The 13,361-nt window shown below is 40.2% G+C and overlaps 1 long non-coding RNA gene across 2 annotated transcripts; it reads left to right on the top strand.

Moving 5' to 3' along the window:
- The first annotated feature begins 462 nt into the window (after nt 1-462).
- LOC106785445 lies at nt 463-11,697 on the top strand. Of its 2 annotated transcripts, none has more exons than XR_001381524.1 (4): nt 463-1,907; nt 5,839-6,068; nt 10,363-10,486; nt 11,149-11,697. It is a non-coding gene; the product is annotated as an uncharacterized LOC106785445 (long non-coding RNA). The 2 variants fall into 2 exon arrangements; XR_001381525.1 differs by lacking the exon at nt 463-1,907 and adding an exon at nt 4,917-5,023.
- Nucleotides 11,698-13,361: the final 1,664 nt, after the last annotated feature.

Genomic DNA, 13,361 nt, shown 5'->3' with positions numbered 1-13,361 from the left:
AGAGCGAGAGTGAGAGGGAAAGGGAGAGGGAGAGAGGAAACGAGAGAAGAAGCGCGCGAGAGAGAGAGAGAGTGAGAGAGTGAGGATGAGAGGGAGCGAGTGCCACGGGAGAAACGAGGTGTTCTAGCGTGGATGACTCGTCGTCATTGCTGTGGGCCGCGCGTGCCACGCACACATTCTCGAGCGTGCATGCACGCGCGTGCGAGCAAACGTGAGAGCGAGAGATCGAGAGAAAGAGAGAGTGACCGGCTGCTGGCTGACCGACCACGTTAACCCTCTCTCCACGTGACTCCTCCATGTGGAGGTACTCTGTGAACGGTTCACCCTCGATGATACGGAAACACACTGATATCAATGCATATACGTACATTCGGATACAGATATACCATCTATAGATATAGACGGGATATGCAAAGAGTATGTGAGAGAGAGAGAACGAAAGAGAGAGATACATACACGAACGCGCATCGGCAACAGTCATCGCCCACACCAGCACCACTCAATTATTCGCGGCACGCTGTGGAATCATTTACCCAATCATTTAGTTACATCAACGCAACGCAACGCAACGCGCGGACCGCCTGCACGGTCAGTTTCGCGGGTTCCACCACTACCACCGTCACTACCACCATCGACATTGGCATCACCCTTTTCCTTTTACTACCTGCTACTACTACTACTACTACTATTACTACTACTGCTACTACTACTGCTGCTACTACTATTACTACCCTCCACCACCGACCTAACTCTCTCCGCCTGACTGACTGTGTTTTCGGTGAAGCGCGAGGAGGACAACGGGAATTACAGAGAAAGAGAGAAAGAGATAGACGACTACGAAGAGGGTACGTGGCTTTGTCGGGGGTTGAAGAGGGGGTTGAGGTCGCATACCGAGGCTATTGTATTTCGCCACGTGGGACCCGTTCTTTGTCAGAGTATGTGTATCTCTCTCTCTCTCTCTCTCTCTCTCTCTCTCTCTCTCTCAATTTTCATCTTCCTCTCTCTCAGAGCCTGGCTCGGCTTTGGGTGTATCGTTACCCTGTTGATTTTCCGATGTATCGTTGTGATGACGATATAATAGCGCTCGCCGATGCTTTACGAACGGATTTACTTTGTTGATATCTCCCCACCGATGTCATCCTGTCGTTTTTCCCATGCCGATCGAGATCAGTCAAACGGGACCGGGAGTTCTTTAAAAGTCCAATGATTTTTCATTTATCATCTTGGAGATTTCGTCGTTAGACGGTTCGCGTATTTAAGTAATATTCGATCGGACATTATTATCTCGTTGTTCATCAATTCCAATATACTTTTCGTTAAACCGTATTCGTAATTTGTTCAATATTTTTGTTTTCCTTTAAGTTTAGCCAAAAATATGAGCAATAGTTAGAACGAACAGGAAAGAAAGTTGTTGTAGTTTAGTTGTAAAAACAAACAAAAATCCTAACTCTGTCATTCAGTAAAAATCCAAGATGATTTATGGGAAAACCAAGATGATACTACGGTGATCTCGTATAATCAAGGTAAGACATTAACGAACAATAAATCTCGATCTCCATCGAAAGCTTTAATAGCAGGCACGAAATTCGATCGCCGAAGAAAAGCAATCGAACGGCATTCTATGGCGGAACGACAAAGTCGTTTTGCAAAGTGTAGCATCAGCGATTCCTCCATCATAGGGGCCAATCGTAGCGGACTTCCATCCCCACGGCGGATCCGGATACATCCTGGAAAAGAGGAAAAAAATCCATCGGCGTGGGTGGTACCGGGCGGGTGGTATATTGCAGATCAATACAATTGCACGTTAGTGCTAATAAATAATAGGCGGTGGGAGCAGAAAAAAGCGCGCAATGCAGCAACGAACGCAACACACAAATAATACGCAATACATCAACCAAGCCGTGTAGGTACGTACGTGCATCCTCTCTTTCTCTCTATTCACATCCACCTCTCTTTCTCTCTCTCTCACTCTCACTCTCTCTCTCTTTCGTTTCCTCTCGTTTTTTTCCCTCTCTGCCGATCTTTTTTTCTCTCTCTATCTATCTCTCTCTCACTTTTTCTGTCTCCACCCTCCTCTCCACCATCTACGCCAGTCCCCTTTTTTTCTACCCCGCACCTATAACCGTGGAAGCACCACCCCCGGGGCACCGCCATTTCCGGACAAATAAACTCTAGTCGACGTAATTTTTACGCCAGCCGCCAAACGCGACGAAAAGCGAGGACCACGAACGACATTCGCTGCGACACAAACCCTCGACATTTTTTTCCAATCGTTCTTCTTTATGTTTCACAGTGAACTTTCTTCTTTTACTTCGAATAATCTACATTGTAAATATATACATATATATACACACACACACCCCCACATATCTATATATATATATATATGTATATTTAAATTTAACATATTTTTCTTCCAAACGCGATCGTGATTTAAAATAAATGTTTAAAATCGCGTCGGAAACAACGCATTTAAAAAAAATATCTTACGAAACTAGAACAACCCGTACACATGTACATATAATATTTTTAATTAAAATAACCGATTCGGCGCGAGTTTTTTTTCGTGAAATCGAAGGGTGACGGGGTAGGGGGGTGGGTGAAAGCGGGGACCAAATGCAGCCGAACGCTGTCGAACATTAGTTAATTTGGAAAAATTGCCTTAAACACGCGCCCTGCGAATTGGCTTCGCGAGACGCTTGGACTACGACGAAGAGGGTGTTAAGGGGGGGAGGGGGGAGCGGAGGGTGGTTGGCGGTGGTTATGGCAGGCCAATCGAGAGGAGACATGTACGTAGAGGTGTCCATTCCTCCCCCGACCCCCGTAACCACCCTTCTCTCTGGCTTGGTACGTGGTAACCAGGGGCTGGACACCAGAGTTCTGCTCTCTCTCTCTCTCTCTCTCTCTCTCTTTCTCTCTTTCTCTCTCCCTTTCTCGCTTTTTTTTCGCGTTTTTTCTCTCTGCACTCCTCTCCCGCGAAAAGCCCTTCCCCTTGTCCACCAAATCGTCTCTCTCTCTTTCTCTCTCTCTCTCTCTCTCTACCTCTCCTCTTCCTATTTCGCCCAGCAACGACCCCGACCCACCCACGCACACGTTAATGCCTGAAAAATGTACGGCAATTTTTTATTTTTTAATACGCTCCTCTCTGTCTCACTTCCTCTCACGTGCACTCTCTCTCTCCCTCTCTCTCTCTCTCTATATATATATATATATATCTATCTTCTCTCTCTTTCGATCGCGTACTCCCGTTGTATCCACCCTTCTCGCTCTCTCACCCTCTTTTTTTCTCTCTCCCTCTCTCTCTCTCTCTCTCTCTCACGTCCACTCGCACCAACCGTCTATGCGTGATGTAGCGCCTCGTACGGTTCGTTCGGTTGGTCGGGGCTCGGCTTTTTTCGCTCTATCGATAATTTGTTTGGATAATTTCCAATGCTATTGATCTAGATGTACATCCTGCAGGATGTACACAATGCATATACCATCGCGCACAAAGCCTCTCTCGTTCTCTTTCCCTTTCCCTCGCTCTTTTACTCACTCTCTCTCTCTCTCTCTCTCTCCCTCTCTTTTTTTCGTTCGTTCGTTCGTTCGTTCGTTCGTACGTTCGTTCATTCTTCTCTGTCTCTGTCTTTCTCCCGTTTCTCGTTTCGGAGAGGTAGAGTTTGAAAAAAAAAAAAAAAATAAAAAAGGAAAAAGAAAAAGGAAGAAAAAAAAATGAGGATGTAAAGAGCGAGAGAGGGACCTGGACTGGACCGAACAGGATCCAGAAAAAGATAGAGAGAGAAAGAGAGAGATGAAGAGAAAAGAGGGTGCAAGCGCACGATCGTGAGTTACTGACGTTTTAACGTTTATCCATCTACGAGGCCGCACTTCGTTTTCCGCGTATCCGCTTAGAAGGTGGACACGCGTGTGATTTTACGCAGCTCACTTGTGTTCGTATCGTATTTACGCGCATGTATTATATATCTATATATCTATATATATATATAGATAGATAGATAGATAGATATAGATATTTTATACATATATGTATATATAATATAATATATACATATACATATATATATATGGTATGTTACATGCATATGGTATATGTATACGTATACCTGTACATATATATACATATATATATAGATATAAATATGAGTAGATACGAGAACGGTGTAAGAGAAAAGGATCGTTATATAGATATATACATAGAGGTAGGTAAGCGAGAGAGCCATGCTTCTCACGAAAGGTGCTGCGTAATATTTCGTTATCCGGCCGCCAAAGCGGAGGGAAAGCGGGAAAAGCTTTTGATGAATCGCTTTCCATGCGGATACCGCAGATCGGACGGATACCGCGAACGATGCATATCGTTGTCCCCCCCCCCCACTCCTCTCTTTTTCATCTCTTTTCTCTCTTCGTTTTCTTTTTCTTCCTCGTCGACCTTGCTAATTCCATCAACCGGAGAAAAGAGAAGAGTTGTAATAGAGTAAGGCAGATTTGTATAACTAACAAAACGTATAAATCGTGTGTGTCTGTCTGTTCTTTTTCTTTTCTACTGCTTTTTTTTTGTTGTTTTTTTTTTTTTGTCTTTTATTTTTATATATTACACTCTTCTCTTCTTCTTCTTCTCTTTTTTTTTTTTATTCTTATAGTACTTTCATCGTTTCTCGTTTACTCTCTTTTTTATGCAAATAAATAAATGATCGTTGCAATATCTTTCATTCTTATCGATAATTATTTTACAAAGGAGAAAGAGAGAGAGAGAGAGTGAACTTAATTTTATTAATTTTATTCGACAAATTTGACTGTGTTTTCAATTTTTCAAAGTTTCCTAAAAGAAGAAAGAAAGATTTATATAATATGTATATAGATAGTATCACTTTATCTGCAGCTTGTTACGATTACGAGGGAGAAATTCTATCTTATTAACTTCGAAGGAAGATATCTAAAATTCAGAAAAGGGAAGAAGGAAGGACGGAAGGAAGATAAAATTCGGGGAAGATCGTCTCACAATTAATTCAATTCGGAATATGCAGAGGTACGATAGTAAAATGCAAGAGAGAAAGAAAAAGAAAGAAAGAAAGAAAAAGGGGAAAGCGAGAGAGGGGGAGAGAGAGAGAGAGAGAGAGAGAGGGAGAGAGAGAAAATATTTGCTATCGCGAAGACAATCGAAGAAGGGACTCGACTGGGATAGTAAAAATAGCGGAAAAGGATCACAGAGGGTCGAGAGATGTAATGAGCTGGTTCTCTCGCTCTTTGGGCTTGGTTTTCATCTCAGTTAACTCCTCGGCGGTGGTTGTCTCGGTTACCGAGTAAAGACTCTGCTTCGTCGAATGGAAGAAAAAGTAAGAGAACAAGAAGGAGAATAAGAAGAGGAAGAAAAAGAAAAAGAAATAAAAGAATAAGAAAGGGACGAAGAAATAAAAGTAAAAGAAGAAAAAGAAGAAGATGATGAGGAGGAGGAGGGAAGAGGAGAGAGGAGGTAGTAGAAGAGATAAAAAGAAGAGAAACGAGTAGAAGAGATGCGCGGGTGGGGTGAGGGTGGTGGTGGAGGTGATGGTGTTGGGGAGCCGGGGGGTGGAGGATTCTCTTCTACCTGCGAGAGTTAAGTTTTAATTAGCTTTCCCGAATTACCGATGTAGCCAAGCACGACTTGCTGCTTCAGAGTCACCCTTTCTTTCTCTCTCCCTCCCTCTCTTTTCTCTCCTTTACCTTTAGGCCATAAAGAAGGATAGAAAGAAAAAAGGAAAGAGAAAGATGGCTTAACCAGAACCGACCTTCCCAGCCCGGAATCACCGAAAACTCTTCTCCTTCTTCATCCACCGTTCACCCTCTTATCCTCTTCTTTTGCAGAGTCGTCGTTCCATCTTGGACAATGGCCAAGCTCCTGATTACCGTGATCCTTAATGGAAATGTCCAATCTAAAGGGTGAAAGATCGTAGGCGCCGAAAGTTCGCTTTCAATTTTTCCACGCGCATAGGACTTCCCTTTTCGGTAAAGGGACACGAGTTTTGTCTTCGACGAGATGTTCGTTTCAGAGGAAAAAAAAGAGGAAGATGATGAAGGAGAAGAAGAAGAAGATGGTAAAGGATTCATTTTTGTATGTAAGTTGACGTTGCTAAAGGGTCGAAGGTAAGAAATTGTACGTAAGTGGAAAGTTATTCCTAATTCGACTTTAATCGAATGCATTTTTAAGTGGATCAGAAATCGAATTGAATTATGTTTTGCTAATTTCAACTAAATTTATTTAGAAATATTTGTGACGATTTGTCGAATATATGTATTTTAATATATCATTTCGTGTTTCTAAGATTTTTAGATTAATTTAAAAAAGAAATATTGATCATAGCAATTGTTTATTACAAATTTTTTTATATGAAATACAACAAATTGTTTATTTAAAATTATCAAATATATATGTATGCATACATAGATCATTTGATATTAATTTAAAAGAAATTATTTAATTTAATTACTTATAACAAACTGGCCAACGTAATTTCTTAGGAATTCGTAATGACCTATATAAATTTTTGTAATTTATTAGGTTTTATGACTGAAGCAGTTTTCGTAAAATATTATTATTAGTACTACAAGTAGTGTATTACGAACAAATGTTAACGAATTATAAATGAAATCTTTCGAAGGCGATATCTTCGGAACGGAAAATTGTAGACTCGAAGCCGGTAGCATTTTAAAAGGAAAAAACGTACTCCATCCGCGTACTCAGATTATACAGATATAATAGAATCAATTTCGTAAATATTTTATAAACTCAAATCTTGTTATTTTATCGCTAAGGAATCTTCAATTCTATTTACTTGAAAATTTACTTAAAAATGTACAGTATCTCATAATCATATTATTTTCATATTACACATTAGGTTAAATGAAAAATTTTTCTGACAGCATAAGAAAATTATTTGTACTCTTAAATGTGTGTGTGTGTGTGTTGTCAATGCATAATTTTGTAAGTAATTATATTAGTCTTATTGACTGATTAAACAAACGTGAATTAAATAATATTCTAATAATCGTGTCTCTCTACGAGGGATTATAAATTCATTTGGTAAAAATTTTGTCAGTGTGTATTTTTATAAATCACTGATTGAATAAAAGCAGAAGCTTCGTGCTGTTTATTATTGCTGATGGAGAATAGAGAAAGTATTGACGAGTCACTCATTCATTTGACATCACAGATATCATACGGAAATGATGCATATTATTATTATTATTATTATTATTATTTATTAATAACATATCTCTTGTAAAAGATAAAAAGAGAAAGACGTGCTTGTGTATCTATAATATCTATTTACGTTATTCATTATATCTACATTTCGAGGGGAAGGCTCGACAACGGAACATCAAAAGAAAAAGAAGGAAATGAACTCGTTTGCTCGCGTTAATTTAACGGATCGACGTCATTAATTGAATTTGAATAAAATAAATATAACATTATTTGAAACGAAATAGGAGAAATCCTTTACGTGTTCCTATGAAAATGTTTTCAAAAGAGACCACGTGGGCTGGCCAATGAAATCCGATGATTAAAATAGGAACTTCTAAACAATATCGGAACGCGTTAATTACTTCGCTTTGCGTATCGAGTAACCGATGCTGCTACCGGTCTTCCATGTCTCTTCTCTACTTCTCCTCGTCTCTTGTCTCACCCTTTCCCATTTTCCTCATCCCTCTTTCTATTCCCATTGTCGGAGGAACCGGCAACCGGCTCTTTCCCACGTCAAAGACTGCCGTTTGATAATGATATCCACACATTGACGCGAACAAAGACAAGTTTATGATGTTCAATAAGCGTCCACGAAGGGTTGGGAAATCAAATGGAATCAATTAACATCGTAATTGACAGTCAGTAATCGAGAATCGTGGCTCTATCGTGTAAATGACAAACGTCGTGTTCTGATCCCGAGAATTCATCCTGGAGATAAGCCGAAGCTTTCGTAGATTCTGGGATGTCGGATGGACAAGATCTTCCTAAAGGATAATAATCGTACCCATGACACGCATATACGACACTCTTACCATTCAATTTTCTATCTAACAGAGATAGATTGTTTACAAATAAATAACACAGTAAAAACTTAGATACAATTGATTCCCTCTACGAATTTGATTGGTAACAAATTGACCTATTTCTTGTTCTAAAGATCTTTAAACGGAATCGTCGGGTTGTAGTTACTATCTGGGATAGGTAAAAAAGGAAAAAAGGAAAAAAAGAAGATGAAAAAGAGGTAAGCGAAATATCTCGACGGTACCGGCCGGCAGGGCCCTCTCATTCCCAATTTCGCGAAAGCCGTCGAATTCGTTTAACGAGTACGAACGAGTAACGAAATCCCGTCGTTGAAAAAATTGTCGCCACACCCAGTACCCTCCAGCCCACTAGGAGGAGTACGAAAGGGGTTGCAGGAGGGAGGGTCCGTTCCTCCTACTATTTCGACGCACGCCACCGGTCGTGGCCATCAAGGTGCTCGATAGTCCGCGCATTTTGCTATTTCCCAATTAATAGAAAATCGCTCCCCTTTTGTCTCGGCACCCCTCTAGGCCCCCTAGTCGTGCCACCCCCCGAAAAAGCCACCCACCATCAATTCGGGCACCGTTGGTCGCCGGGAATATTTACGCTCTCGCGTACGAGTCGTACACAAGGGCGCAGGCGTAGCCGGACAAAGCTTCTAACGCTAACGGAAAAAAAAGGAGGAAAAAGAATTCGCAGCATCGAACGGGGTTGGGGAAGGGTACGGGGACAGCGGGGGGCGGGGTGGAACTTCGGTTGGAGTAGCGAGCGGTAAAAGGGGATAGAAAAGAGAACGATTGGATAGAATCAGCAGTCTGCGAGTAACAATGGAGGGTTCAATTGAAAAAATAATTTAATGTGTCCTTTTAATTAAACAGAGAGTAAGAGAGCGTGCCGGAGCGAGTGAGAGAGACTCTACGGAAGAGAGAGAAAGAGTGAGTGAGAGAATAAGAGAGAGAGAGTGTGAGAGAGAGAGAGAGAGTGAAGATCGGGCGATACGATTGCTACGTGGTAGTAGTGGTGGTAACTGTGGTGGTAGTAGTGGTAGATGTGTAGAATAGTGTTGGTGATGGTGATGGTGATGGTGATGGTGGTAGTAGTAGTAGTAGTAGTGGAGATGGAGGTGGAGGCGGAGGTGGAGGTGTATGGACGACGAGAGACGCACGAGGCGGAAGAAGAGAGGTTGATCGGTGGGTAGATGGGTGGTTTGGGTGGAGGCGATGGTGAGACTAGGAAGAGGAGTAGGAGGAGGAGGAAACGTAGAAGGTGGTAGAGGAGCAGGCGCGGCTCGGATGGACGCGGAAATTTAAAACCTGATCAATTGATAGGACGGAATGAAAAAAGTAGGGTTGTGGAGTTGCGCGGCTCTGTGCGGTGGTGGTGCAGGCGGGGAATAGCTACGGTCGCGCATCGAGTCCTGGGTACGAGCGAGATGGAAGATCCAGGAGAGAGACGTTCAACGAATTTGAGAGAAAGAGAGATAGAGATAGACGACGACTCGGTCGGACGGTGTGCGAGGGGCTTGCGGCCACCGAGTACGAAGTGTACGCGTTAGAAAGAGAGAGAGACGGCTACATAGAGAACGAGAAGAGAGAACAGTGGGAGGAAGAGAAAGAGAGTTAGAGAGGACAGTGAGAGGAGCCTGGAGGAGTGAGGGGCAGGAGGGGGGCAGGTGGATAGTAGAGAGGCGGGTAGATGGGATTGCCGGGCATTATTCTGAAACGCGAATTTGTTCATTTGTTTCTTCCCTCTGTATGCGCCGCGGCGTGTGTGCATCCTTTTATCGACTGAAATCCAGGCTTCGAATTACCGTGCAAATGATTTTTTTTTCGGGTGCGCACTACCGCCCGTCCGTCCATCCGTTCGACGAGCGGACGCGCGCCGGCGCGTCCCCGACTAACAACTCCGAAGGAATTTCAAAACGACGACTATCCGACGGCAACGTATTACTTAGTGCCTACCTTCAATGATTTTTCGTCTTTAGACGCGAAGAAAATTGGAAACCTTAAGATTTTGAAAGATTCCCTTATTGTTTTTGGGAATTTTAATTCTTTTCGTATTTTACTCTAACACGATTATATTTAACACGATTTTATTATTATTATTATTAATAATAAATGTTAAAGATTATTTATATAATCAATGAAGCCAAATTACTTTTCACAATTATCTAGAAAATCTTGTACAAATGTAACAAAATAATATGAAATAAATAATTTACACCTCTCTTCTTTCTTAAATCATTTATAAAAATACCTTATAAAATCATTTTCTAACATTCGATCGGGAAAAATCAAAGAATGTTCCACCATTCAAAAAGTAGAGTCTAAGGATTTTCTTTGTAGAATACTTTCCAGAAACGGCGTGCCAGTGACCTAGATAGATTCTTGGAATCGGCTTGAGTCCACGCTTGCGGCCTTGCCCGGAATGCGGACAAAAAACTGTCGCCTGGGGCCACTTTAGAGGCAGGTCAGTTTTCTTCGGTGCGCCTGCACCGAAGTACCGACCCGTTCGTTCTTTACCCGTGTCTACCTTTGAAAGGGGAGATCGTTGAAACGTCGATTGAAGTTAAGTACTTTTACGAATGCTCGGATTAACGCGAATGGCTACAAAAGTATCTTTTTTCAAAGTTACAATAATGTTACAAGGCGCGATATTTTACGCGATGATCCATCATTATTAGAAAAAATATTATAGATTAAATGAATTCAATCAAAATAATTGCAAAGATTAAAACTTATGACAGATTACTTTACTTTGTTTCCATTGATTATATATAGATCTTATTTTAAATCTTCATCTTTTAATATAATTGTATCAAAAAAAAAAAAAAAAAGAAATATTTGCCAAAAGCAAAAGTTATATATGTGTGAGATATTTAATAGAATACGTAAAACAAATTTACAGGATAGAGATAATATTGACACGATCTTTCCTCGTATCCCATTGGAAGATCCTAACAAACTACTATCAATGTCTCCGTTTATAAATCCATTCTTCCTGGTGGCAAAATCGATGTGACCGAAGCATCGCAGATTGTTGTTTATCGAAAGGAAGAAGCATTGTGATTCGAATAGAGTAGGGTAGGTAGGGACAGAGGGTGGAGAATTGAAGGGTCTTACTGTTTGCAGGTTTGGGACGAGGAACTTCTTCACAATCGACGTCATTAACGTTTACGTTCTAGAGACGAAAGGACGATGAAGGGAGTAGGTGGATGGATGGTCAAGGAAGGAAGGTCGGAAGGTAGACAGGAAGGGAGAAAGGAAGAAGAAGAAGAAGAAGAAGAAGAAGAAAGGTAAAGTCCTGTAGGACGACTAGGACGAAGAGGAAGAAGACGACGATGGTGGTAGCCAGTGACGATTCTCGTCTCCAATGAACATTATTACGAGACGAGCTGAACCATAGATAAACTCCTAGTCGACGAGATCTCGAGTTCACTGTGAAGCAATATGAAACTCCTCGATCTAATATGGCTTGAGGCGGCGACGAAGCATGACGTCACATCCGTCCCGTCCGATGGTCATCTTGAATATTGAGTCGACCGCCGTCGGACCGGAAGTTATGAGATTCGGATTTCGATCCCACGTTCTCCCTATTCGCACGCGATAACCTTTGCGTACATACATTCATATATATATATATATATATTATATAAAGTACATATATAAAATATATGTATATGTATAAATGTGTGTGTATGTGTGCATGTGCACGTGTTCATACATCGATGACTTCGTTTCAGTTTGTGAACGAAGAAATCTCCTTTCCGTCTTGCCTTTCATATATAGGAAATATCTTTGCTCGAATTTGTCTTAAATATTAACTTTAGATTTAGGATCGAATTTGTTCATCTTGTTACTCGTTCTAGTCTCTTAAATAATCTACGGGTTTATTTTGTTTAGCAAATAAAAAGCTAGAATACATTATTTGATAGATATTCTTTGTTCGTTTTAATATCATTGAAAATATAATTCTAGTTTTGAGACAAGATTAAATAAATTCTTTGTAATGGTAGATCGTTCTGACTCGTAGACGAACAGATCGAAACCGTACCGTCGCGTGATATCAAATGAATCTTTCAGTACCTTAAATCGACCTCGACGGGCACTGTGACGCGTAATAATTCAGATCGATGAAACGGTATTAAAATATTTGCCAAATTTGGCCGCGCCAAATTGTGTGTACATGTCCGATGAAAACTCTCTGCTGATATTGTGAAAGATGTACATTAATAGAAGCGATATCAATCCATAATTCGTAGTAGTATGTGAAAGTCAGGTGTATGAAAATTCGTTCGTCGATCGATACGAATCTGTTATATACATATCGTATCTTTATCCATTAAAAAAAATTGTTCCACGATCATTTTTCGTATTGGTAATCATGCAAAAAGCACTTAACAGTGATTGAGATTTCTCGTCATTATTCTAATTTATTATAGATATCGTTTAAGAGTAGTGGAAAACATTTTATTTTATCCTATTTTTTTTATTATTTCTCTTTTTTTTTTAGCATTTACAAAGAAACATGAAATAAAAATTTAGATTTGATCGAAGGTAGGGTCAACCATTACGTTATCGATAAACTTGTGTAGAAAAATATATATGTATATATTTGAAAAAAATATAAATTATTTGATCAGTAAGTATGTGATATTCTATTTCGAACTGAAAATAATCTAATTAATCGAACGTTTAATACATAATTACCTAATATATAATATAACTTATATATATTTTTAATGAATATATTTAAAAAAAAATATATAAATATACCTATACATATTTTGAATCGGTAAGGATGAACAATAAATAATTTCGTTAACTATTTGCACATTTTCTTCTAACATTGTACGAATAGAAAGAAAGATGCCGTTAAATCTTCTTGATTATTTCCAATTTTATACGTTCACAGTCGTGGAATGTTCTCTCCCTATTTACGCGAAAGTTCTCGTGGAAAAAGGGAAGTTTTATACGTTTGGACGTGCACGCGGAGTTCGAGAGACTGTAACCAACCTAATCAAACCTGGCTGATTGCAAACATCGTGTCGATTGGAAAGGTAATCAACTGAGTAGCGTTAACTAAGTGTAACTTTGCTCGTTATCCAGACTAGGGAAAGCCAAACCTAGCCTTTCCTTCTCGTCGCGAAGGTATCTAAAAATCTTGACATACTCGCTTGAAAAGTCCTCGCCTAATCGAGCTCGATCACGAATAGCACCGAGGTACTTAAAGTCAATAAGTTCCATACCTCTATCGTTTTGGTATCTCGATGAAAATAAAAAAAAAAAAAGAAAAAAGGAAGAACAAGAGAAAAAAAAAAGAAAACAACGTTGATCTCTATCGA

Source organism: Polistes canadensis, unplaced genomic scaffold (genome assembly GCF_001313835.1).
Source record: "Polistes canadensis isolate GaletaPanama2010 unplaced genomic scaffold, ASM131383v1 scaffold_50, whole genome shotgun sequence".
Lineage (NCBI taxonomy): Eukaryota > Metazoa > Arthropoda > Insecta > Hymenoptera > Vespidae > Polistes > Polistes canadensis.
The sequence above is the reverse complement of the archived record's forward strand: the minus strand, read 5'-3'. Positions and strand labels throughout refer to the sequence as shown.